This window comes from Siphateles boraxobius, unplaced genomic scaffold (assembly GCF_051911475.1).
Source record: "Siphateles boraxobius isolate OS27281-9 unplaced genomic scaffold, OSU_SipBor_1 5, whole genome shotgun sequence".
NCBI lineage: Eukaryota > Metazoa > Chordata > Actinopteri > Cypriniformes > Leuciscidae > Siphateles > Siphateles boraxobius.
Window position 1 is genome coordinate 9,870,612 of NW_027509141.1, and position 25,711 is coordinate 9,896,322.

Genomic DNA, 25,711 nt, shown 5'->3' on the forward strand with positions numbered 1-25,711 from the left:
CCCGCAGCAGCATGTCCGTTGCACATGGCGCCTCAGCCCGTGGAAGAGGCAACTGTGGAGACAACAACATGCCTGGAAACTCGTTCTAGGGGAACACCGGCCCGTAGAAACTGAGGTTCCACCACGGGGTGAAGGTCTGACGACAGGTCGGAGTTACTGTAACTCGGAGCGTGCCATGATGCCATGCCCACCTCGGGACTCGATCGCGAAGCCACAGCTGAAGCGGTCTCATATGAAGCAATCCGAGCGGCGTTGCCGCAGCTGCAGATGCCATATGCCCCAGGAGCCTCTGAAACAATTTCAGTGGGACCGCACTCTTGTTTAATGGCTGAGTGGAGAAGGCGACCAAGTCCATGCCGAGAAAAGAGCTCCTCTGCACGGGGCAAAGTTTACTCCTTTCCCAGTTGACCCGAAGGCCCAGACGAGCTAGGTGCCGGAGCACTGGGTCCCTGTATTCACAAACCTGGTCTCAGGAGTGAGCTTAAGACAGCCAGTCACCGAGATAGTTCAGGATGCGAACCCCGTGTTCCCATGGAGGAACAAGGGCTGCCTCAACAACCTTGTGAAGGCGCGAGGAGACAGGGCTAGCCCGAATGGGAGAACAGCGTACTGACATGCGCGCGCCCTGACAGCAGAACGTAGGTACGGTCTGAGTCGAAGGAGAACGGAGACATAAGAGTAGGCGTCCTTCAGGTCGATCGCTGCAAACCAATCCTGTGGCCGCACACATCCAGAAATGCGTTTGGCCAGGAGCATCTTGAACGGCAGCCTGAGAAGGGAGCGGTTCAGATGCATAGGTCCAGGATTGGCCGTAACCCACCAGACTTCTCCGGGACAATGAGGTAGGGACTATTAACCCGGACCTCATCTCGGCTGGAGGGACAGTCTCAATCGCACCCTTCGCCAGTAGGGAGCAACCTCCGCTCTCATGATAGGGGCATAGCCACCGACCAAAGTGGAGCGGACCCCCGTGAAGCCGGGAGGAGACCGTGCGAACTGAATCGCATAGCCGAGCCGATGGTTCGCACGACCCAGCGGAACAGATAGGGAGCTCTAGTGCAGGCTCCCAACTGTGCCAGCGGAGTGAAGAACCACAGACGTCCCCCCGGTGGAGCAGCGAAGCGGAAATGACCAGCCCAGACAAGGGCGGCATAGCGGCCCGGTGTGGGGGCAAGGTCATAACCGCACCCTGACAGAGGAGGCCAGGGAAGGACCAGCGTTCCACGGGGGCCTGCTCTGTCAGGGGTCTGGCGACAGAGGGGGACAGGGGCGAAACGGTCCGTGGACGGCACGCCGTGTCAACCACCTCTGGGGCAGAGGGGGATGAGGAGAGCACGGCTTGTGGGCGGCGCTCTGTGTTGTCCGAGAACTCTGTATGCTCAGAGAGGAGAGAGTCAGTTCTTTCTGAATAAGGATTCTTCCCCAGCCCTCCACCGGGGAAAGGAGTGGCCCTGCTACCAACTCCTGGAAAGAACTGAGTCTCATCTCTGAGCAGCCCATCTCAAAAGTGCCGCTTAACCCGGCGTTTAGCGGGGTGCGGGGCTGGAGAGGGCTGTGGCATCCCCCTACGGTCTTCCAGAGCCAGGCCCGGGTGAACGGGCGGGGTTGGAACCGTGGGAGGGAGCCTTCGGCGGTGGGCAGACTGAGGGATCTGAGCGGACGGCGGGGCCGTCGGGCAGAATAACCTCAATCTGCTCACGGGCGGTTGGGAACTGTTGGGCAGAAGCACTCAACCGCACCGCCGAAGAGGCCGACCTGGGAGATGGGGGTGTCGAGCAGACGGGTCCGCCCGACATCTTGCACATCAGACCGGTCAGCCCCAAACTGGTGAACATCACCTGACTCCGAGAGCGTACGGCCACTTTCGTCGCTCGGAGAGCAAGGTCAGTGGCGGCGCGCAGCTCACTGAAGAGCCTCGGGTCAGTCCCGCCCTCCTGCATGTCCATGAGCGTCTGGGTCAGGTAGACCAGCAGAACGGTCATGGGATGCAGTGAGGCAGCTGCCTGTCCTGTGGCACTATAGGATTTCGCCACAGATTACTGTGACGAAAAGAACTACAGGCTTGGACGGGTGCTTAGGATTGCGCCGGGAAGCACTCTGAGGACACAGTAGCATGGCAACAGAGCGTTCAACCGGGGGAACCCCAGTGTACCCATGGGCAGCGGCCCCTGAGGGGAGGAAAGGCGGATGAGACCAACGAGAGGACCCGTGAACTCATCATGCACGTCCGGGAGGAAAGATATTGGGGTTTGCCGTGGACGCGTCGGCGGCCTCACCCAAAAACCAATCGTCCCGGGAAAGCATGGCCATCATCTCCGGATCAGACTCAGGCACAGCCGTATGCACACCAAAGGGTGGCAGCTGTGAAGAGTCGTCATTTCCAGAAGAATCAAGCCCACCTAGTGATGCTGCTACAGACACAGCATCATCCTCTGTAGCTTCAAATGAAAACACACGGGCCACCCGAGGGTAGACTCGTGGAATCATCAGTTCGCTAGCGGGCACCGTCATTAAAGAGGGGGGGCTGGGGCGTGGACACAGAGTCGGCGCCTTGTTCCAGACCAACACCCTCAGGTCACCCTGTCCACCAGCCGAAGATCGGGTAGTGGATGAGGGGACTCTCACTCTTGCGAGTTCACCGAGTCTCGACCTATATATGACGCGATGATCACGTTCCCAGAGAGAACATGAGTCATCCACGAGCGCTGTTCAAGGATGATCAAAGCCCAAACACACTAGACAGCGCTCGTGCCCATCAGAGTCCGATACCAGTCCGCTGCAACCAGAAATGCACGGGCGAGCCGTCTTTAAAAAGACGTGCCGCGTGCGAGCTCTTTTATGAGAGGAGAAAAAAACTCCGCGATGTTGAAGCGCACAGGGAGACACACACACACTGGCAGATCACTGCACAGATCAGCAGGCACTGTGAGCTCGCTGCAGATCGCCGTCACACCAACACCGGAGAGAGAAGCTCGTCTCATAGAGCGAAGTCAGAGATGATTGTGGAGTGAAGAAATATTCTTGGCTCCGAAGCGAAAACATATCTGCATGTTGCCGAGCGTCCTCCTTTTATACCCACGAGGTGGGGCGGAGTTACGCTATGCAAATTCCGCAGACCCATGGCATTTCATCGCCATTGGCTCGTTTTGTAATACTCGAAGTCGATAGGTGTTCTAAGCGAAACCCCCATTCGTCGTCATCCGACGTAACTCGGAGTGACTACGAAAGGGAACATAAATATTCAGTTGACTATGCCCAGACATTTGGCTTTAGTTGAATTATTATTATTATATATAATTACGGTAAGTTATTGTAATTAGTAAATAGAAAATCAAATTATTTATTTTTTCTAACTTTGAACAGTCTTAATCTTCCCAAAAAGGATTTTGCTTTGTATCCCCCCCCCCCCCCCATATAAATCACATTTATTTAAGCAAATATTATAGATGAACTATAAAATGTTTGCTCTTGCATGTCCATATATATATCCACAATAGAAATAAAGGTGACACACACACACACACACACACACACACACACACACACACACACACACACACACACACACACACACACACACACACACACACACACACACACACACACACACATTTATGTGTGTGTGTGTGTTTTTCACCTTTATTTCTATTGTTATATATATATATGTGTGTGTGTGTGTGTGTGTGTGTGTGTGTGTGTGTGTGTGTGTGTGTGTGTGTGTGTGTGTGTGTTTGTGTTTCACCTTTATTTCTATTGTTATTCAGTCCAAGACTTACACCACATATGTTCTCTGCACATTTAGGTTTATGTGTTTCATTAAAAGCCTTCGTATGCCTTGTTTGCTGATAATTGCATTCACAGACGTGGGTTAAATTCCAGCTTGTAGACCCTAGAGCCACATGTGGTGCAACTTGAGGTCTTGTGCCTCAGTACATTCTTAAACTCACCTCTCTCACCATGAAGCCTTCTGGGAAAAACAAACAGAACTTTTATAGCCTGGTCCTAGTGGTTGTCAGCATTTTGGGGGATGACACGGGGGAAAAAAACCCTGAAACAGCTAAACATTTTCATCTGAATGTCTTTTGTTTTTGAGTCATTCTCTTTACAGTAAAAATGACGTGAAGAGAATTCAAACGATTCTCTGGGTTTTACTTAGATTTATTTTATGCAAGGGTGTCCATTTAAAATGAATATTTTTTTATCTAAAAACCTCATGTACTGGACTAAATTGGTCATTGTTCCTGGTTAATGAGCTCTTCTAAGAGGTGAAAGGTTAGCAAAGGCTCAAAGGATGTAAGTTTTCAAGGCAAGTAAACAAATGTGTGCTCATAAATCATCAGACTTTATTTACAGTACATGGATTACTAATTTCTTCAAAAGATGTTTCTCACGTGAAACCTAACTGGCCTAAAACATGGCATTAACAGAAAGATACCCCCCAAAAAAATCAAACACTTCACCTAGTTTGAACCTATCATTCAGTAAATGTCATCCAAATTAAAATTCTAGTATTATCTTATTGCAATAGCTGTTGGGTAAACAATTGAACAGAATAAAATGACACTGGAATGATATTTGGAATGGGGACCTCTTCACCAGACCCCACCAGAAGACATCCATTTAGTTTGGTATCCAAAACATCTCTGATGCCCAAAATCTGTATTTTTTCTACTACCCAAAACTGTATTAACAGTCTTCTATCGGCCTTAGAGGTTTACTGAGAAAGCCAGGTATCAGCAGAAAACAGGAGACAAAGTGATGATTATAAAAATGTGAAGGGTTTATTAAATAATCTTAATTGCACATGTGTTAATTCCTTTGTCTAAGCATCCTCCCAACTTTTTCAAACTGGACTTCATCTGACCAGTACAAATCAAGTGTTATTTACCAAAGCAAAATCAATGGAAAATTACTGCTTCACAACATCGTCCTGTGATTTTAAAGGTGCTATGTGTAAAAAATTTGAGTATCTATTAACAGAAATTTAATATGACATCCTTAACTATGTTTTCAGTGGTGTATAAAGAACTTACTTAATAAACTGTAATGTTTTTATTACCTTAGAATGAGACATTTATATCTACATAAGCGCGGGAATCCCCTTCTATGAAGGTCGACATATTGTGACGTCATGTTTCTACCGTAGCCGACAGCGAACAAACAGCGCTACAGAGAGCGTTTCGTCACAACCTTGAAAGAGAAGCAGCAGAAAGCTAGAAGCTAGCCATAAACACCGTGAGTAGTGACTTTTCCCTTGTCAGTGGTGTAAAATTTGTAGTTGGATTGTTTCATGTAACTTAGTTCTTCTCCCTCGCTGTGTTATGGCTTTGCTATGTGGGGATAAATGTGCTGCACGTTCGTGAGACAGCTGATTAGTACTCTTGTCATTTACCGTAAAACAGTAACGTTACAGGAATCACCAACCCGTCGATCTTGGAAGCATTTTAAGTCGATCGCGAAGAGTTTTCAAAATCAGAGAAAAAAAGCCTATTGTGTGTAGTAAATAGTGTCTAGGGGATGCGGAGGCGCGCGCGCTGTACAATCATGCCATTTTCACCTTTGGGCTCATGCGGACGCGTCGAGTTTAAACAAGGCTTTACGCTTTAACCAGCTCAGCCACAGTAACAGCTCATATTGAGCCAGCTAAACTTTTACTTTCCTGTTAGAAACAATATATAGTTGCATAGTTTAATTTGGTTCTTCTCCCTCACTGTATTATGGGTTTGCTATGTGGGGGGAAATGTGCTGGTTACGTTTGTGAGACAATCAGCTGATTACTATTATTATATTATATATTAAGACCCTTGATCCTCACCTGACTATGGCTTTGTAAACTTTATCCATGATGTGGTTTATAATGGACTGTGGTACAGAAACAGTGACAATGTTACACACTCTTGGCTTACTCTGGCTAGGCTATTCTCTGCTGTCTCAGACGACGATATGTTTGTCCAGTTTCAGGCACCGTAGCTTCTTCGAAAGGGAGGGGTGAGCGGTGGGCTGAGCCCTCAGTGCAACTTGCAGCCGAACCGCTAGATGTCACTAAAAATCACACACTGCACCTTTAAGAACCTTGAAGTGGAGACATTCTTTTATTTCTAAATCTTGAAGACTAATATCCCTTGAAATCACACAATCATTCAATCATCAAAAGCAAGCACTACAAGAGAAAGGGAAATAAACAAAACAATAAGGAATGTGATAAGGTATATATGATTAAATTGAATAATTAACAATCATAAATAGCAAGCACTACAAGAGCAAGGAAAATAAACAAAACAATTAGTAATGTGATAAAGGTATATATGATTAAAGTGAACAATTAAATGATAAATCACTATAATTAAATGAAAAAAGAAAAGAAAACAACAGATGAATGGTTGCTTTCTTGAAGGAACACACACAGGTTGCTAATGTAGTGGCTTTCCTATAAGCCAGGGCAAGGTGGTAAGAAGTTCCTCTCACACACAGTTTGGAATAAACATATAAACAATGTCAACACAGTGATATTCTTTTCAATGCTTTGCTAATGAAAAATATAACTTGCAGGTTTAAAAGCACATGGATCTGGTAAGAACCATATGTTCCCGCCACCTGTCCCTCCTGATTCAACCCACAGGAAGTTTAAATATCATGTGATATTGAACAGGTGACCACACTTACACAACTGGTGCACACCGCCATCTAGTGGTTGAACAATCATTACATTTGGCTCCTACAAACATATAACATTAAGGCAAGTGTCAACTTTACTGTACATTAATTTTAACTGAAAGACGGAACTGTTTTCTAAGGTCAGGGGTATTTTTCATAAATGTCAGACTTTTAAATGTTGAATGTTGGAATGTTGTAATTCTGTGCAATTGCTTTGTTTCATTTTCTGTTGATCATTAATAAGGGATTGATATGCTAGTGACCAGTCAATTATTTAAAATATCCCATGTGCATTTTTGTATTTGGTGATGGTTAAATTTTAAAAGGCAAGAATCATAGTTGTTCAAACAAATAATTTCAGTAAAATTATTCAATCAAAAATATTTGATGTAAACTGGTGACGTGCTGATAAAACATGCTGTTATAAAAACAAAAAAATGTCCATGAAAATCAATTCTAGGGAGCAAAAAATCTAAATGCTGAAAGAACTGTGTAAACTGTGATAATAAACTCCATCAATCTTGTACTATGAACTACATTTTAGTTAACAGTGCTATCTAATTTAATATATTCATATTACTTATATACAAACAAACAAACAAACATACAAACAAACAAACAATGAATTAATGAATGAACAAAAAATGAATAAAAGTATAAATTGTAAATGTATAAAAACATTTTTAGAAATTCTGTAAATAAGAAGAAATTCCGTAAAAAAATAATGCTCAGTGTTAATATGAAGGAATGTTCTATATTTGATTTTCAAATGTGTTTAACCTGTATTTTGACTCACGCAATGCATTGTGTTGTGTTTTAGGGTTTGTGTTTTAGCCAGGAGATTATCTGGATTTCCTACAGAATCTTTTCTGAGGGTATACAGTTCATTGAACTCTCCTTTAATCCTTCTATCTCTAGATACAAGTGAATACCCTTGTGTCATGTGATGTGGCAAAAGCTCAGCAAAACTGGTCTGTAGTAATAAATGTGTTAAAAAATGGAGTTTTATGTAACAAAATGTTCGGGAGGAGCATGTTCAGGTAATCATCCAATCAGCACAAGAAGAAGCCAGTATAAATAAAGCCTTCCCTTACCTCCTGTCTCATGACTAATTTCTCAGCATCCCACCACCACCCCTTCACCCCACATTCGGCTGGGTCCGCTCATAGATACCTATGATCTCTAAGGTCATGGGGTCGGGCCGAATTCTGAGCTCGGAGCCCTCCCCCTGGACAGCAAGCCAGATACGCATTATAATATTACATCAGATTTCATTAACATGTAAACTCGTGAAATGCTATTTAACCTTTTTTACATTTCTCCTCTAGAGCCATTACATCCATTTCATAAAGGCTAACATGGTGGCCCTGAAGTGCAAATGACATTCACAAATCAAAAAACACAACAGTAAATAAGACAACTCAACAGCAAAGTATGAAACGGAAAGGGGCGGTACATATTAAAGCTAAATGTTGATTGGACAGATACGTGTCAATTTGTGGAAGCAGACTTTTTCAGTAAACTCTGTTCAATGTTTATTGCTTATTTGGATAAAATGACTGACGACATAATTAAAACATACTTCTATGCACAATGTGATAGTGTATGTGATAGTGTGACGAATAAACAACGATGGTTCAATAGCAAGTAAAAAAGTATTTATTGAGATCAGGGTGGTGACAGGGAGCAGGATGGAGATAATGTCCAGAGATAATGTGCACTTGGCAACACTGGGAGGCTGAGACAGCCCGTCCAATGGTGAAGATTGAAGGTAGGTGATGATGAAGAGTAATCCGGGAAAACGGCGATGAAGACAGATACCAGGAACCAAGAAGTGGGTAGCGGGGAGGACCGAGTGCTGGACAAACAACGAAGACACAGGAACTGAAGACCGGCAGGAACACACGGGAACATCCACAATGCTCTTACAAAGACAGGGTGAAAACAGAGAGACTAAATAGTGATCGCTGTTCAGCTGGCGCGCTGATTAGACGTGCCTGGTGGGAATCAGCGGCAGTGATCAGCGACACAACCCACATTTAACACACACACACAAGACGAGAACAGAGACAGCGAATTCATGAAACTTGACAGTACCCCTGCCCCTAGGAGCGCCTCCAAGCGCTCCCAGTAGAACTTACCTGTTGATTGTAATCATCAATAAGGGAGTGATCCAGAACGTCCCTAGCCGGAACCCAACTTCTCTCCTACAGACCGTAACCCTCCCTGTCCACCAAATACTGGGATCCGCTTCCCTCCGTCTCGAGTCCAGAATACGATTAACCGAATACGTAGGCTCCCCGTCTATGAGTTGCGGTGGTGGGGGAACCGGAGCTGGCGGATTAAGGCCTTAGCCTTAGTGCGCGCCCCCACCTGGAGCAGCAGAGTCTCACGGGCTCTGGTCCATGTGCGGTGGCACCTCTGGACGAAGGCTTGAGCAGAGGGAACCGCGACTTCGGATTCCAGACTAGGAAAAATTGGTGGCTGTTACCCTAGACTACACTCAAATGGAGAGAGGCCCCTGGATGACACTGGTAATGAAGTGGTTTCAATTGTTCTGAAAAATAACTTTGCAGAGATCTTTGATGGCAGAAATAATTAGACTTTATTTTCGAACGCCGTTCCATTCCATAGAACGACGCTCTAACGCTCTGGCCCTCCGGCCCACTGGCCCTCTGGCCTTCCACCGCGCTCCTGAGTATTTTGGGGTTCAGACTTTATACATACATCTTCTCCCATAGAAGGTAACACACTCTATAGATAGTTTTGGGTAAATATCTCATACCATGTGACTTCTCAGAATAGAATTGACATTCAGGGTCTTTTTACAGAAGGTCTTGTAGCTTTCAAAGTCACATAGACAGAGTCCTATTCGAGGAAACTCATACAAGAAATAATTGTGTCCAAATATATAGCTAAATTACTTAGTTTCTAAATAATAAAATCTTCGACATTCCCTCCTCTGAGGCTTATTAAGCCTCACATTCACTATCCTTTTCCAAAGTGTAGTTTCAAAATCCAGCTCCCTCAGTTATGCTACCTAGTGACTCAATTGAGTCACTCATTCTCGTTTCCAATTACTGGATTAAGCCACCACACTCCGGAGGAGCATTCGAGCCAAACATCTCTCTCCATTTTCTTTCAGTTGTTTTTTGTTTTTCTTTCAATGGGAAGAGTAAAAGACTAGAAAAATTAAACCAAAGAATAAGACATTGTTATAAGTGTGTGTATACATTTGCTTCAGCATTGCCTGTTATTGACACAGTTATGTAGGGTATATCAAACATAAAAGTCTCTTATACAATTGAAAGTTTTCTTGCGGTGTAGATATCCTCTAGGGTCTGGCTCATCAATCATCTTCTTCGTCCTCAATTCCTCATTTACTGGAATCAACATCCAGGGTTTGTAAATATCAATTTGGTTTCCCTCTCAAATTAGTTTTCATTATCTTTTTTCCGCATTTCCATTCGTTTAACCGTGGTTTTCCAACTAGTGATCTTAATATACAAAGTGCACAACAGAATAATAACCCACTTTCAACATCCCTAATGGAGCAAACCTTAATTTTCCAAACTTTTCATTAAGTTTTCCTTAACGGTTTTCTTGACTCAATCGTAATCGCTAAATTTTCCTCCCTGCGCAATATTATTTAGTAAAAGTGCAACACTGATCACCAAACATAAGTCAGTTTACTTTTTTCACATAATTGTTTTTCTCCTAATGCAGACAAAGCATTATGATAAATATCTGCTTATTATAGTAGTCTAATTAATTCATTATGCATTTTTGTATCCATATGACTATTAATTCAAAATATGGCTGGGTAAACATAACTCTCTCGTTTTTTTCACTTCTTATGAGAGAATATCAATTCTAAAATTCGAAGAATCCATCTTTTAGTCAGACAATTTTAGTGAACAGAACACTTTACACCTATAATAAATTGCAATACATTTCACTTACTGTCTATTTTATTACCAAATTTAAACAATAAATTCTATTTTGACCTTTTTAATCTCGCGTATTGCTTCCTATTCTCATTGTAGCTCCTCAGTTCAAGACTAAACTGAATACATTTTCTTCGTTTCTACTAATTTCTAAATAATCTATCATGAATAAACTAATTATGTCTCATGTAATCACTCTAACTAAGAAAGCTTCAGAGCAATGTTACATTTATCTCATAAAAGTCATTCAATAAACTCATTAGACAATAAGAAAAATAACTCTAGAGAACAACTTTTTGCACTCTTACATATTCCTTATATGTACATTTCTTTTTCTTTATATCTAACAATCTAAAAGTTTTTCTATCAACCATTTAAACCATTAGCATTATAACTTAATCATTATTAAAACTTCCTTGTGTTCGTATGCAACTTATTTTTAATCTTCAATACTTCTGTTTAGTTGACATACAATCTGACCTTATTTCTGATAGTTTTCCAATCTAAGGATTACTTCTCTGCTAGAAATTTAATTTCTGTTCCTGCCCCATCTCTGTTGATTTCACTGCTTTTACCCATCTATATCATGTCCACATAATCCATTACCAAGTGATTTAATAGTTCTTCTGGTATACTGATATATGGCCTATTTTTGTCGCTGTTCTTTTCTTAACTTTGTTTTTGCCACAAATTTCACAAAACTTTGCAAAAATGCCTTTTAATTTAAAATGCCTTTAATTTTAACTTTATTTTAAATTGTAGTTTCCTTACCTTACTCCCCCCTTTGCGCACTGGTTTAAAACCATTGCGCATCTGGATTGAGAATATTCAAAAGTATTCATTGGTTCAACAATCTGTCCTTCATATGAATGCCAAATATCTATTTTTGACCCCCCTCTGGTGCCATTTAGATTGTTCACAAGGGCCTGTTTGTTATTGGATTTCAATAACTTCTTGTAAGTCTATAAACTTTCTATAAGTATTTAATATAAGTCAATTGCACATTGAAGCAAATTGTAATCTCATAAATTGAAACTGAAATCTAATATTTGTTAATACCCAATGTTAATACTTGCTTTAATTTAAACTGTGGCATTAAATTAATTAAGTGTACCCTTCTATTGACAAGTTACATCTGAGTACCCCTTAAGATTTATTTTAAAGTTATTTTTAGTTTAAATTTTTTCCTTCATAAATTGTCTTAATTCCCACTGTACTATATTAATTTCTTACATTAATTGTTAACATTATTTTAGTTTATTTTCTATTTTTCATTATCATTGTTTTCTATGTTGCTTTAATATATTTTTCTCTTCAATCATTTTTGTTATGGTGGGGTTATTATTAAGTTGCTACTGAATCTATTCAAGGGCTGAACATTCAATCATAGGAAAGTTGGTTGATGATGACTATTGTTTGAGAAAGTTTTCATCTCTGTTGATTCTCTTCTTTGCACAGGTCCTCTCATTCCTGTGTTTCTGGTCAAGTTTGTCTTCTTTTTCCATTCATGATTTGATCATTCTGTTAGTCTGGTCATCTTTACATCTTTCACCAGGGTGACTCTTGAGTCGTTCGTTGCAATGGACTCTTTTCTCTCATTGTCAGCATGTCCTTGATCCCTCACTTCCGTTGTGGGGGGTTCCTGAAGTTAGTTGGTTTATTTTAAGTTGAGAGACATGAACTCAAATGTCACTCTGTTGATCACTTCCTCTGAAATTACAAAGCACAGTTGCTGGTTCTTTTTGTTATGATTTCCATTACACGAGAGTAGATGTTAAAACTTCATGCTGATTTGTACTCGGCTTTCGCCAAGATAATCACCAACTAAGACGTAGCTTTACAGTAACCTATGCTTCTCCATCCATTTACGCTTCTTTCCATCTAGTGACGTGAATCTTCTGTCTGGTGTTAATACAGTGTATTGCGCGTCAGCACACACAACGGCTGCAACCACAGTGCGGTCCCCCATAACAACCCTCTGGATTGAGCGGAGTAGGGAACATCTCTAGGGTCTTCAAGTGGGCACCTTCCGTCCTCAGTGTTTCGTCGACTAGCCCACGACACCTCAAGAGGGCTCGACAGTGACTCTGGCGTCCCAGAGTCCCCCCCCTCCGTCCCCCACTCAACTCAGCCCAGCTTACTGACCTCTACTTCCCTCTTGCTGCTGAGACCTAACCACAATCTCACAATCTCTCCGCAACCCAACCATACGCGCCAACCCGTTTGACTAAGGCTGTCGAGCCCCACTGGTGCGTTAATATGCAGTTTCAGTGGCAACGGTTCCGTATGGCATACCACCTACCACAAAACACAATATCTGCCCAACCACCCGTCATTCACGCAATATACACAGGAACGTAATGACTGTAAATACTATACAACCTATACAAATAACCAACAGTTGCTGCTGAGACCTAACCACAATCTCACCGCAACCCAACCATACGCGCCAACCCGTTTGACTAAGGCTGTCGAGCCCCACTGGTGCGTTAATATGCAGTTTCAGTGGCAACGGTTCCGTATGGCATACCACCTACCACAAAACACAATATCTGCCCAACCACCCGTCATTCACGCAATATATACAGGAACGTAATGACTGTAAATACTATACAACCTATACAAATAAACCAACAGTTGCTGCTGAGACCTAACCACAATCTCACAATCTCTCCGCAACCCAACCATACGCGCCAACCCGTTTGACTAAGGCTGTCGAGCCCCACTGGTGCGTTAATATGCAGTTTCAGTGGCAACGGTTCTGTATGGCATACCACCTACCGCAAAACACAATATCTGCCCAACCACCCGTCATTCACGCAATATACACAGGAACGTAATGACTGTAAATACTATACAACCTATACAAATAAACCAACAGACCTTTCAAGTTTTCAAGAATTCTACGAAACCGTAGCATGGCGGCCTGTACACACCCAGCTAGAATCTTTCCGTCTTAACCACAGCCAGTTGCTGCTCCTTTCTGCTGCTTCAGATAAGTTCTTTACTGTACGACACAACTCTTGGCCACTGAATCCGACGTCTCTGAGGAACCGGGTTGTAGAGTGTGCCACAAAACCACGACAACCCACTTCCACTGGATAAACCTGGACTCTCCATCCTCGCTGTTCTGCTTCAGTGGCCAGATGAGCATACCGCAGTTTCTTCCTCTCATATGCCTCATCTACCGCATCCTCCCATGGCACTGTTAACTCTATCAGTTGAACAATGCGTGCTGATCCAGACCACAAAACAATATCTGGCCGTAGGTTAGTGGTGGCAATCTCAGGTGGAAAAATAAGCCGTTGATCAAGATCAACCAGCATCTTCCAGTCCCTAGCAGCTTCCAGTTGTCCTGCGCGAGAATTGGTGTTAGCACCTTTTCTTGGTGGTTGCTCGCCTGGGCGGAGGAATATTGTCTTCTGCGTGTAATGTTTTGCTAGAACAGGCGGCAATTTATTGGTCATACTACGCTTGCCTTCCAATGCTAAAGCCAAACATCGCAATACTTGGTCATGGCGCCAAGTAAACCGACCCTGGCTAAGAGCCACCTTACATCCTGTCAAAATGTGCCTTAATGTGGCAGGTGATGAACACAAAGGACAAGATGGATCCACTCCTACCCAGAGGTTTAGGTTCTGCGGTGATGGGAGAACATCATATGTTGACCTAATAAGGAAACTGATCCTACTCTCTTCCATTGACCAAAGGTCTTGCCAGCCCATTTTGCGTTGTTCCACACTCTCCCATCTCATCCACTCTCCCTGCTTGGCCTGGGAAATGGCCTTTATACATCTCATCCTCTCCTCCTGCTTTCGCACCTCGTTGACTACCAGCTTCCTCCTTTGGGCTGGGCCTGCCTTGTGCCATTTAGGAGGAGCTAAACTGAGCCCAAAACCCCCTCTTCCATGCTGTACCTGTCCCACAATATCCCCAATTTGAAGGTCAGCCTTTGCCTCTACTACAGATTTCTTTGCTGACCACTTTCTACCAGTTTTTACCACAGGGGCTGTCTCCCTTACACATTTGTCACGTGACTCTGCTAAAGTCATTTCCAGTCTGACCTTGGCACACTTAAACTCCTCGGTTAAAGCAGAGACTGGCAGCTGCAATACTCCTTTACTATAAAGTCCCACTCTGCTGAGGCAGCGTGGAACTCCCAACCATTTCCTGATGTATGAACTTATTAACGCTTCCAGCTTATCCACTGTTGTCAAAGAAACCTCATACACAGTCAGTGGCCACAGCAACCTTGGCAGTAGACCAAACTGAAAGCACCAGAGTTTCAGTTTGCCTGGTAGAGCACAGCTGTTTATGCTCTTCAACCCTTCCACTGCTTGTCGTCTAACTTCTCCCACTCGAACTGTGTCCTTTAGATCCCCATCGTACCATCTCCCTAGACTCTTCACTGGCTTCTGAGAAACTGTTGGTATTGCCTCACCATTAATGAAGAATGTTTTATCTACTACCTTGCCTTTAATTATGGAGATGCTCCTTGATTTAGAGGGCTTAAATTGCATTCGTGCCCATTCAATATTATCTGTTAACTTCCCCAATAACCGATTAGTGCAGGCTACCGTTGTAGTCATGGTTGTCATGTCATCCATGTATGCTCTGATTGGTGGTAGTCGCATCCCAGAAGCCAAGCGCTCTCCTCCTACTACCCATTTTGATGCCCTAATGATTACTTCCATTGCCATGGTAAAAGCCAGTGGAGAAATGGTGCATCCTGCCATTATTCCAACCTCTAAGCATTGCCATGTAGTGCTGAATTCTGGAGTTGAGACACCAAATTGCAAATCTCCAAAATAGGCTTTCACTAAATTTGTTATCGACATCGGTACCCTGAAAAAATCAAATGATGCCCAAAGAAGCTCATGTGGCACTGAACCATATGCATTAGCCAAATCCAGGAATGTCACGTGGAGCTCCTTCCTCCTCTTTTTAGCTGATTGAATTCGTTGCCAGATAACACTGATGTGTTCTAAGCATCCTGAGAATCCTGGAATGCCCGCTTTTTGAACTGAAGTGTCAATGAAGCCATTCTTTAATAGGTAGGTTGACAATCTCTGAGCAATAATGCTGAAGAAAATCTTTCCTTCGACGTTTAATAGTGAAATAGGGCGAAACTGACTGATGCTTGTAGCATCTTTTTCTTTGGGTATAAAGACTCCCCCTGCTCTGCGCCATGCTCTAGGTACAACCTGCTTTTCCCAAGCCACTTTTATCAATTTCCACAGAATTCGTAGAACTCCTGAAGCACTCTTGTACACTCTGTACGGAACTCCATTAGGCCCTGGAGATGATGAAGCCCTTGCCTTTCTCACAACCTGCTCTATCTCTTTCCACTTAGGTGCACAGACCTCCATTTGGTATTCTGGTGGATTGACAGGTGGGATGTCTGACGGAATAGACATAGGCTTATGCCTTTTTACATCTGTATGTGTTTCCTCCAAATATCTCTCTAGCTCAACCCTAGATGCTTTTAAAGTGCCATTCTTCTCACTGGTGAATAACTTCTTTGCGAATTTGAATGGATCTTTATAGAAATTAGCCCTCGCACGCTCCTTCTTTTTGTAGCGTTTCCGTAGGCGCTCAGCTCTGCGTAATGTTGCAAGCTTATCTTTTATGGCCCTTTGTAAGAGATTGAGTCCCTCCTTCTGACTTTGTTCCGCTCTTTTCCATTGCTTCCTCAGCTGTCTCCTTTCTCTAACTAACCCTTCAATTTTCTGCTGCCGTCTAGACAATCCAGGAGTAGTTTGTACTTTTTCCTTCCTTTTTTCCACACCAAACCTCTCACTTCCATATGCGTAAATGATGTCCCCAAATTTATCCAGCTTCTTTTCAACTGTACCAGTTAATCTTTCTAATGCAAAGCATAGATCTGTGTTTACCGTGTCCCATGCAGTTTTCTCACAAGCTCTTGGCCATCTAACTCCAGGCCTATGCCCGTTGAGGTTCTTTTCTCTCTTATGCTGGTTAGTCTGACCGGGTTCACAAGAATCAATGTGTTCATCACTAACTGTGCAAACCCTCCTCTCCTCTATGACAGGGGTGCTGATATCCTGCGAACTGTGGTTTGCTTCCTGTCGCTGGATTTCATTCGACTGACTTGACTGAGTTCGTAAGAAGTACTGATCAATGCGAGGCCCTTGTCCCTTCTCCCTCAAGCATTTCATTTTCCCTTGATGAATCTTCAAACCCCTGACCGTTCCAGACTTGTTCCAGAATCCTTCCTGGAATTGAGCTGCTGCTATCTGTAAATTAAAGCTTAATTATTTTTGTTAGTGACAACAACAAGTGATTTCAATCATCTGCTCATCTGGCCCTTTGTCCTTCTCGATGTTACCTGTAGAAAGGTCATGTGGGCTGAGTGGTGTCCTGGCCGCTTTCAGGGCTTTCTGCTTTCATTAAAAGCAGGACTTTAATCCATATATTCCTATTTGTTTTTCGTAAATTTGACTTTTAATCATTATATTTGCAACTTTTTGCATTTTTCTCACAATAAATTTCAAATGTACTCTTATAATTAGTCAATTCAACTCAATTATCTCTTTGTCTTGATTTCCACTATTAGCACATTATTTATTAGGCATCTTGGACAATACTCAACCCACTTTGACAAAAGTTACAAGACAATATTTCATACTTTTGACAAAGATCAGCTCCATCATGATTATGCTGAAAAGAAAGGCAGACGTGTTATGCTGCAAAGAAAGTCAGATATGTTATGCGCTGCGCAAATGTGGCACTGTTTTTTCTATTTTTATTTTTCTCTTTTCATTATTTGTTTTTTCATATTGTTACTTCAGTTCCTGACCAGGAAATTTAACCAAATCCATCCATGGTCATTATTTTATTGGGCAGAATTTGCCCTGTGGGCCCACATGTTAAATTTTAAATACAGCTGTATTGGCAATATAATTGATTTGCCTTAGTGTCTCTTCAAACACCATCTCTCACTCATTCACACTCAGTGTCTCTCTCACACGCACTGAGCAACATACATTCTTGCAGGTTGTGCTCTAAATGCAGCACTGATAATTTTAGCCACAAGGTCTGATCAGGTCAACACAACTATGTCAAACACTACTGAGAAGTGTCAATGATCATAAGGTTTAGTTTTTTTTTTTTTTTTTTTACAAATTCTAATAGACTAAGTATTTTAGAATAATAGGCCTGCCATTGTAATTTTTCAAATGCATTATTTCATTTGTTTGTCTAATTTTTCCTAATCTTTTTTTATTTTGCTCATGAGCTGCTTTTTGAAAAAAATTGGAGATCTCTCCATAATCTTGGATCCATGGCCAACAACATTTCCATCTCATTATCCCAGTTTTGACAGCATTTGCGATTTCATAATCTTGGACTTTTGGAGTAATTTTTCCTCCAATCGATCTCTTAACAAAATTATCAAAACAAAATGGAGTGACCAGTATCATTGTTTTGCAAACAATAGTAATTATTCTTTTGACATTTTGTGTCTATCTGTTTCTTTGCTATGGAATATTTTTTCTCATGCTTTTAGGCCATAGTTGTTTCATGTAATAGCCCTCACTATAACAAATCCAGCCTCAGTTTGAACTATTTAGTGAGTTGAGCACCCACTTGTCTCTTTCAGTGTATTTTCTTTCTTTTTTATATGGCTGGACTTGAACCTACTGAAAAAGCAGAGAGGGTTAGTTTAGCAGAGAATATAAATAATTGCTTATGAGACCAGTGAATAATCGGAATGAATAAAGTTAATCTAATAATTAACTAAATTTGAAGCAGTCTCTATAGAGCGATCATGGAGTTGCCACACCTGTGTTGCCCGTAAGGGAAGGATGTCGGTCGGTTTTTCTCTGTTAAAGCTTCATGGCTGTCGCTCTGCATGTGTCGTCAGCCTGTCACTCAAAGGCTTGGTGTAGTAGAGTGGAATATAGGCTCTGTTGTTTCTCTGCCTCTTCTGAGTTTGGGCTTTTGATAAATTTTGCCACAGCTTTGCATCTCAGGATTTTCCTCTTGTCCTCAGGAAAAAGTCTCCAGTGAAATAGTGAAAGTTTCACCTTTTCCAGCATTAAATCAGTCTTTCTCCATGCTGAGTTTTCCAGAAAGTGGTCATCTTCAGGAGGGGAGCTGAAAGCCCCTCACCCACTCTTCTTCTTCTCTCTGCAGTCTTCTCTTTGACCTTTCACCTCTTCCATTGGACACTGAAGCCGTCTGAAATTGAACACTCAGAGAGCTGCATAGATCAAATTAATCTTTATAAATATTTGTTCCTGAGCTATAAGCTTTTTTTTTTTATTCCACTTTTTAACCATCATTTTCCTAGTTATTTTATACTAAATAATAATCACTGGTTGACAACAGCAGTTCTCCCATTCTGTTTTTAGTAAAGCAAGTTCTTCGTTGAAGGAAAAAGCAAGCTATTTCTTCATTGCAATATCAGCAATAATCTAACTTTTGACTATCTGAGTATAATACAATTAAATAATTTTCCCTATCATAAAATCAGACATCAATCTTTTTCCTATATTTGCATGCTGCGCTCAAAACTGCATGGTGAATAAACTTTTCCTCACCCATTTACTACAATTCTAAGATTGCTGTAAATTATTTATGACTGTTGAGTTATTTTTTCCTTAGCACAAACTTAATTATCTACAATAGAATAATTTTTCTCACTTTGTCTTCAGGGATAATGAGATACAAATTTTAGACGTCTTCAGATATAAGATATAATATATTAAGCACGTGCATTCTTATTTATTTTTATCTATTAATATATCACTATATCAGTCCATTTATTAATTAAATATATATTTTATACTTTAACTTATTTCATACTACAATAATCTACAAGATTAATAGCTTGAAACAATTCTTTTCTTTTACTATTTCATATTTACAGAAATAATTAGACTTTCTAACGCTTTTCCGTTCCATAGAAGATGCTAACGCTCTGGCCCTCTGGCCTTCCAGCGCGCTCCTGAGTATTTTTGGGTTCAGACTTTATACATACATCTTCTCCCATAGAAGGTAACACACCCTATAGATAGTTTGGGTAAATATCTCATACCATGTGACTTCGCAGAATAGAATTGACATTCAGGGTCTTTTTACAGAAGGTCTTGTAGCTTTCAAAGTCACCTAGACAGAGTCCTATAAGAGGAAACTCATACAAGAAATAATTGTGTCCAAATATATAGCTAAATTACTTAGTTTCTAAATAATAAAATCTTCAACAGTAACGAATACGCACTCAGCCATTGAAAGTTGTTGGCTCCAGGAAGAAGGATTCTTGGACACTAAACATCGCAACAGTCTCTCCAAATCTTGGTTGGCTCGCTCGGTCTGACCATTGCTCTGGGGATGGTAACCCGAAAACAGAGTGACTGTGGCTCCAAGTAATTTACAGAACTCTTGCCAGAATTTGGACACAAATTGAGACCCCATGTCGGAGACGACGTCCATCGGAGGCCATGTAAACGAAAGACGTGGTCAACAACAGTCATCGCTGTCGCCTTGGCTGAGGGTAATTTGGGCAAGGGGATGAAATGTGCCGCCTTCGAGAACCGGTCCACTACGGTTAAAACAACCATCATGCCATTAGACAGCGGGAGGGCGGTGTCAAAATCTAGTGCTATGTGGGACCAGGGTCTCGAAGGGACAGACAGCGGCTGGAGTAACCCATCAGGAGGACGGTTAGATGTTTTACCAGTGGCGCAGACTGAGCAAGCCAATACAAAACTGCGAATGTCGCGACCCATTAATGGCCACCAGAATCGTTGCTTTATTAAACAGCTAGTCCTGTTAACTCCTGGATGACAAACGATGCTGGAGCAGTGACCCCATCGTATGAATCGGACCGTAACTCCTCGGGTGCAAACAATTTACTCGGTGGGCACCCGGGCGGAGGCGTTACCCCCTCTAAGGCGATCTGACCCTCAATTCGACCTGCCATCTGAGTCTGGAGATAACTCTCTTCTCGGGTAAAATGCACTCGGGAGTAACCGGGCGTTCGCATGGATCAAAAATACAAGATATAGAATCGGGTTTGATGTTTTTGGACCCGGGGCCGTACGAAAAAGAAAAGTCAAAACGTCCGAAAAATAGTGCCCATCGAGCTTGCCTGGAGTTGATTCTTTTAACAGATCGAATATATTCAAGGTTCTTATGATTGGTCCAAATGATGAAAGGTACCCTCGACCCCTCTAACCAATGACGCACTCCTCCAAAGCTAACTTGACCGCCAACAACTCCCCAATGTCATAATTACGTTCGGCAGGTGATAAACTGTGGGAAAAAATGCGCAAGGGTGCATCTTGCAGAGGTGGGAGTAAGTCACACATGTTCAAGTCACAAGTAAGTCTCAAGTCCTATACCATCAAGTCTCAAGCAAGTCTAAGTCGCATGTACACGCAACCAAGTCAAGTCAAGTCAAGTCAATGGTTCACTTAAAGCAAGTCAAGTCGAGTCCTGCAAAGGGTCAAGTCAAGTCCAAGTCAAGTTACAATACCAAACAGAAAAAAAGTTTATATTGGCCTCAACCTTATTTATTTTTGATTACCTTGATTACCTTTCTTATACATTTATATCGTAATATTAATAATATTCGTATAATTTATTACAGCATGTATTTATGATTATAAAAAATTTGGAATTATTATGATTATAATAACAATTATTTGAAAAATGTTGAAGATAAAACATTTGAAGGCAAATTCACAAGCGTGATGCATTTAATTATATTGGTTTAATAGTAAATGTCGTATGTTTAAATTTGCTTATATATTTTTTATGCAATATCACCCAGACATTAACTTTCCCATTAATAGCCCATATTTGACCCCTTAAATTGATTTCCAGGGGCATTTTTTTCTAACTATGTTCTAACCATTTTTTTTCTATCCATGCATTTACACTGCAATTACAACACCATAAATCAGTGCTATTCACTATTTTTTTCATGAGAGCCGCACTGATAGGACAAAGTCAGTAGGAGAGCCATTTTTACAGGAAAGTATAAAAAGTTACATCCAGTCATAAATACCACTCTGTTTATTAATGTCACCCCTGAACATTCAATATGCAATGCAATAAATAATTTTTTTAAAATGATTTACCAGTCAAATTTGTAACTGAGACAAGATGATTTCCCTTAATGACAAAAAAGCAGGATTTCCAGATTAGATTCATCCTAGAATGACATTAAGTTATTTTTTTCTACATTAGCCCCTCATGTATCTAATCATCCAAGAGCACATGCGGCGTTAAGAGCTGGAAATACCGCCATAACTGGCAACTCCGCAGGGACTGGATATGTTTACATGCACAACTTTTGTTTCAATCGGTCTGAATTCATTGTGATTGATTAATCTGAAAGTATTGTAGTTTACATGAATGCTTAACATCGTTATATGATGCATGATCGGGGTGATGTGCACGTTTATAAGTCAAAAGATTCAAATTGGGAATAGGTTTTTTGACATTCGCACACTGTACAAATATACAAAGTTTCCCGCTGTTGTCGCGTAATAACCATTTTCCTACATTGGTTCTTTATTTGTTTTAAACAGCAGACTTAATTCTGGTCATAATTTGGAGACTATGATGAACCGTTATGCCGTGCTGTTTGTATTGATCACGCAGTAAAAATGCCCAAAATCAGTCGTCTGTGGATGAGAATCTGAAACAAGGACTGGTGAGCCGTTGTCCTGCTTCACTTCACAGATACTGAGTGAAAGGGGAATTATAGAACGACGTGACACTCGTTTATACGACATTTTATTCATCAGAAGAACAGCGCATTCAGCGCGACGGATGGCGTCCTTTCAGTTTCGGTTTTCAATCGATCAAGTGAACATGTTCTCTCGATAAACCACCCGTTTCAATCCGATCAAAATTATTTGAAAATAGAGCTGACACTTTGAGTTTTTAATGGGTTATATAGTCCTACTTCTTTTTAAATGTTTTTATGAAATATCTGTAGTGACTGCTTGATCGTATCACTGTATTAATTATGCCATGCGAGCCACAAATGAAAGCTTGGTTAGCCGCATGCAGCTCGCTAGCCGCGCAATGAGTAACACTGCCATAAATAATGTTATGAGATTAATTATTTCAAATATAATCATTTTAATATAGAAAAAATTAGATGCTAAAAAAAATTATATATTTTTATTATGAAATTAAAACCGCCAATAGGTGGCGACAAATCAACGTCTTAATGTACGAGTCATAGAAGCATTCATTCAACTGATTCGTTCAAAGCGGCAGATTCAATCTGGAACTAAGCAACCAGGTCACTCAATCACAAAAACCCCGAATTTACTCTTTTTCTGTGGCTTGTTTGAAACTACTGTCATTGGAGAAATTGAGCAAAAACAGAGAATATTTACAATATTACGTCTAAAATGTCACACCACAGTATTCACTCTTTGTTTACTGGACTGTTGTAGCCTATACAATCATTATCTAATTTGCAATCGCGCCTATATTCCGGAAATATTTTTAATATCATATGTAATAACTCATCTAGCCTAGGGACATTTTTTCCACATCTTGAATTTTGGGTGCATATTAAAGTAATACCAGGTAACTTTTGCTCTCGGGGTCCCCCTACAGTTGGGAAACAGTATTGTCCTATACTACTGTCGTAAACTCTGTCATCGTGCATTTGTTGACAACCATGATAGCCCTGAACACTGTAGGAGGAGGTCACATGCAGGTGTTCTGCTTGCGTCGCGTGTGAAATGTCTTCATCCCAGATACAGTGGCATATATTTCTGCATGTCATATGAATATAATTTCATGGGTTTTATTTTTTTTCTAACGACAAATGATCGCGATGATCACGTTTACAAGCCAGTGTCATTATAGTAGCCTAGTCTATTGGTTACCGTTTTACTGAATCTATATGATACTTCAATGCAATGTTTGAGTGGTAGATAATAACCATATATCGTCAATATTATAATATCAAGCTACCATAAATAAATCTGCAAATTTTACAAATCGATTTGCATTATAGCTTGAGGCAAGACAAATATTCATTACCTGATTCATGAAGATAAACGGAGGATAAGATAGCTTCCGTAACATAGTCAGGCAGACAAAAAAACACCCCAGACTACGGGGTGTCATTGGTTGTTGCGTTAAATGTTACCCAGATACAATAGTGCTATTTTCTGATTGGCTAACAACACCAGACGAACAACACCAGAGGAGACGCGCTTGAATTCATGCCTGTTCCACAGTGTGAGCGGCGCGGCCAGAGTTTTGGGCGCTGCGACATATTAAATATATTACAAATAGTTTTTCAGCGGGAGAAATACAATGTGTGGCGGGAGAGCGTGACAAAAGACCGAAATGAGTGACACTTACTTGACAGCCCTGCGATTTTAAGGAAGTGGGGGTGGAGGTGGAAGTGACGTATATGCCGTAAAGCAGTCGAGTTTTGTAGTTCTCTTTGTTCGCCGGTTACTACCCGAAACCCGAAGTTTAAAAGTAGGATTAAAAACGCTACAGACCCCGTCAGGCTATGGCAGACGTGTCATTCAACCTATTGTAAGTCGATGTACCATCACAAGAGACTTGGAAATATATTATGAAGGTTGAAAAGTTACCTGGTGTTACTTTAATTCTGCTCACATTGCCCCCCAACCCCCTGATAACATATGACCCTGCTTCAAGAGGAACATAAAACATGACAAAACATCATTAACAGTTTTCCATGCTGTTTTTCGTCATTGGAAATAGCGACATATTTGGCTTTAAAGCATGATTTGAAAGAAACCGTGGCAAATGTCTGCGTGAATTTATGCACGTTATACAAAACATGCCACCATTAATTATCTTGTGAATCTATTGACAGCCTTAAGCTATATTTGAAAAGATGATATTGTATAAAGAGGCATGCTGTTTTAACCACTATTCTTTCTAGATTTAAAGTTAGTCAAATTAACTATAACAAACAGGTTAAACAAGCCATAGCTTACTTTTAGACGTGGTGAATGAAGTTCGAGGTTGTGATGGTCGTGTCCGATATCCCTTGCCAGTTAAATCTTCTTGTATGAATATGGTCAATTTCTAGTGTTTATATCCAAAAAGAAACGATGCTGGGAGATGTTTTTTTTTATTTAGCGCGCTCACTGAGGTGTATGTATTTTCTGTGCTCTGTGCGTCACGCAGTCGCGCAGAATCTGATGACTGACGTCAATGGTTCCGTTGCTTTCATTTTGTTCATCAATATTTCGATGATTTATATAAAAATGTATATGAAGTCATTTTCGAGTCATACAGTTCAAGTCAAGTCAAGTCTCGAGTCATTGGATCTCAAGTCAAAGTCAAGTCAAGTCATTTTCTTAATTTAGTCAAGCAAGTCTCAAGTCCTTAAATTTGCGACTCGAGTCAGACTCGAGTCAAGTCATGTGACTCGAGTCCCCCATCTCTGGCATCTTGTCGTCTGAGGAAGAACGTTGGGATAGAACTGCACCTACCCCCACCTCTGAGGCATCGACTTCTACCACGAACTGACGTGAGGAATCAGGGGCGACTAAGATGGGAGCCGAAATGAAGCGGCTTTTGAGGTTGGAGTATACAGCCTTGGCTGTATCGGACCACTTGAACTTCATTCTGGGAGAGGTCAAGGCAGTCAGAGGCGTGGCTAGTTGGCTGAAGTTGCGAATGAAACATAGATAGAAGTTGGCGAACCCCAGAAACCTCTGTAGGGCCTTTCGGGAATCTTGGCTTGGCCACTCTACCACAGCCTTAACCATGTCAGGATCCATACGCACTCCCTCAGCAGAGACGATGTAACCTAGGAAAGGAACAGACTGTGCATGGAAAGCACATTTCTCTGCCTTGACAAAAAGCCCATTCTCTAACAGCCTCCGAAGCACTCGTCTGACGTGTTGAACATGTTACTGGAGAGACGAAGAAAAAATCTATATGTCATCCAGGTAGACATATATGAACTGGTCTACCATGTCTCTTAACACATCATTGACGAGAGCCTGGAAAACCGCTGAAAACCGCCCGAACAGCATAACCAAGTATTCAAAATGGCCCCTGGGGGTATTAAACGCGGTTTTCCATTCATCCCCCTCCCTGATGCGAACCAAATG